This window comes from Ranitomeya imitator, chromosome 1, assembly GCF_032444005.1.
Source record: "Ranitomeya imitator isolate aRanImi1 chromosome 1, aRanImi1.pri, whole genome shotgun sequence".
In the NCBI taxonomy this organism is placed as follows: domain Eukaryota; kingdom Metazoa; phylum Chordata; class Amphibia; order Anura; family Dendrobatidae; genus Ranitomeya; species Ranitomeya imitator.
In genome coordinates, this window is record NC_091282.1 from 1223921183 (window position 1) to 1223924372 (window position 3190).

A 3190-nucleotide genomic window follows, 5' to 3' on the forward strand; every position below is an offset into this window, starting at 1 on the left:
GATACCCAGGAGGAGGCACCTTAGCCAAAGGCTCGGCCCGGAACCAGCTGACGGTGCTGGAACCAGGTGGTGGACCCGAAGGCCCACAGGAGAGGAGAGAACAGCTAGGCCGCGAGGCAGCCGCAGTTACCGAACCCCAACAGTCCTACAGGGGGAGCTGGGCCTACTGGCACTACAGAACCAGCCTTGACTACCAGTTCACGCAGCCCACATAGGAAGCTCCTAAACTGGAGGCACCCTGGAGTTGGCTAACTCGACCGCCCCACGACGGGGCAAGCATAGGCGTCTCAGTGAAGTTGACACAACCCGGAAACAGCTGACGGTGCTGAAACCAGGCTTGGCACGAGGGAGTACCTGTGACAAGAACACTGCCGAGAACCAGCTGGCGGTGCTGGAACTCGGATGCGTTGCCCCAGTGTGCAAGAGCCAATGGCACGACCGAGGACCAGCTGACGGTGCTGGAACCCGGTTACTAAGCTGTAGGTGCCCGCGCTTAAAAGCACTACCAAGGACCGCCTGGCGTTGGCGGAACTCGGATACCCAGGAGGAGGCACCTTAGCCAAAGGCTCGGCCCGGAACCAGCTGACGGTGCTGGAACCAGGTGGTGGACCCCAAGGCCCACAGGAGAGGAGAGAACAGCTAGGCCGCGAGGCAGCCGCAGTTACCGAACCCCAACAGTCCTACAGGGGGAGCTGGGCCTACTGGCACTACAGAACCAGCCTTGACTACCAGTTCACGCAGCCCACATAGGAAGCTCCTAAACTGGAGGCACCCTGGAGTTGGCTAACTCGACCGCCCCACGACGGGGCAAGCATAGGCGTCTCAGTGAAGTTGACACAACCCGGAAACAGCTGACGGTGCTGAAACCAGGCTTGGCACGAGGGAGTACCTGTGACAAGAACACTGCCGAGAACCAGCTGGTGGTGCTGGAACTCGGATGCGTTGCCCCAGTGTGCAAGAGCCAATGGCACGACCGAGGACCAGCTGACGGTGCTGGAACCCGGTTACTAAGCTGTAGGTGCCCGCGCTTAAAAGCACTACCAAGGACCGCCTGGCGTTGGCGGAACTCGGATACCCAGGAGGAGGCACCTTAGCCAAAGGCTCGGCCCGGAACCAGCTGACGGTGCTGGAACCAGGTGGTGGACCCCAAGGCCCACAGGAGAGGAGAGAACAGCTAGGCCGCGAGGCAGCCGCAGTTACCGAACCCCAACAGTCCTACAGGGGGAGCTGGGCCTACTGGCACTACAGAACCAGCCTTGACTACCAGTTCACGCAGCCCACATAGGAAGCTCCTAAACTGGAGGCACCCTGGAGTTGGCTAACTCGACCGCCCCACGACGGGGCAAGCATAGGCGTCTCAGTGAAGTTGACACAACCCGGAAACAGCTGACGGTGCTGAAACCAGGCTTGGCACGAGGGAGTACCTGTGACAAGAACACTGCCGAGAACCAACTGGCGGTGCTGGAACCCGGATGCGTTGCCCCAGTGTGCAAGAGCCAATGGCACGACCGAGGACCAGCTGACGGTGCTGGAACCCGGTTACTAAGCTGTAGGTGCCCGCGCTTAAAAGCACTACCAAGGACCGCCTGGCGTTGGCGGAACTCGGATACCCAGGAGGAGGCACCTTAGCCAAAGGCTCGGCCCGGAACCAGCTGACGGTGCTGGAACCAGGTGGTGGACCCCAAGGCCCACAGGAGAGGAGAGAACAGCTAGGCCGCGAGGCAGCCGCAGTTACCGAACCCCAACAGTCCTACAGGGGGAGCTGGGCCTACTGGCACTACAGAACCAGCCTTGACTACCAGTTCACGCAGCCCACATAGGAAGCTCCTAAACTGGAGGCACCCTGGAGTTGGCTAACTCGACCGCCCCACGACGGGGCAAGCATAGGCGTCTCAGTGAAGTTGACACAACCCGGAAACAGCTGACGGTGCTGAAACCAGGCTTGGCACGAGGGAGTACCTGTGACAAGAACACTGCCGAGAACCAGCTGGCGGTGCTGGAACTCGGATGCGTTGCCCCAGTGTGCAAGAGCCAATGGCACGACCGAGGACCAGCTGACGGTGCTGGAACCCGGTTACTAAGCTGTAGGTGCCCGCGCTTAAAAGCACTACCAAGGACCGCCTGGCGTTGGCGGAACTCGGATACCCAGGAGGAGGCACCTTAGCCAAAGGCTCGGCCCGGAACCAGCTGACGGTGCTGGAACCAGGTGGTGGACCCCAAGGCCCACAGGAGAGGAGAGAACAGCTAGGCCGCGAGGCAGCCGCAGTTACCGAACCCCAACAGTCCTACAGGGGGAGCTGGGCCTACTGGCACTACAGAACCAGCCTTGACTACCAGTTCACGCAGCCCACATAGGAAGCTCCTAAACTGGAGGCACCCTGGAGTTGGCTAACTCGACCGCCCCACGACGGGGCAAGCATAGGCGTCTCAGTGAAGTTGACACAACCCGGAAACAGCTGACGGTGCTGAAACCAGGCTTGGCACGAGGGAGTACCTGTGACAAGAACACTGCCGAGAACCAGCTGGCGGTGCTGGAACTCGGATGCGTTGCCCCAGTGTGCAAGAGCCAATGGCACGACCGAGGACCAGCTGACGGTGCTGGAACCCGGTTACTAAGCTGTAGGTGCCCGCGCTTAAAAGCACTACCAAGGACCGCCTGGCGTTGGCGGAACTCGGATACCCAGGAGGAGGCACCTTAGCCAAAGGCTCGGCCCGGAACCAGCTGACGGTGCTGGAACCAGGTGGTGGACCCCAAGGCCCACAGGAGAGGAGAGAACAGCTAGGCCGCGAGGCAGCCGCAGTTACCGAACCCCAACAGTCCTACAGGGGGAGCTGGGCCTACTGGCACTACAGAACCAGCCTTGACTACCAGTTCACGCAGCCCACATAGGAAGCTCCTAAACTGGAGGCACCCTGGAGTTGGCTAACTCGACCGCCCCACGACGGGGCAAGCATAGGCGTCTCAGTGAAGTTGACACAACCCGGAAACAGCTGACGGTGCTGAAACCAGGCTTGGCACGAGGGAGTACCTGTGACAAGAACACTGCCGAGAACCAGCTGGCGGTGCTGGAACCCGGATGCGTTGCCCCAGTGTGCAAGAGCCAATGGCACGACCGAGGACCAGCTGACGGTGCTGGAACCCGGTTACTAAGCTGTAGGTGCCCGCGCTTAAAAGCACTACCAAGGACCG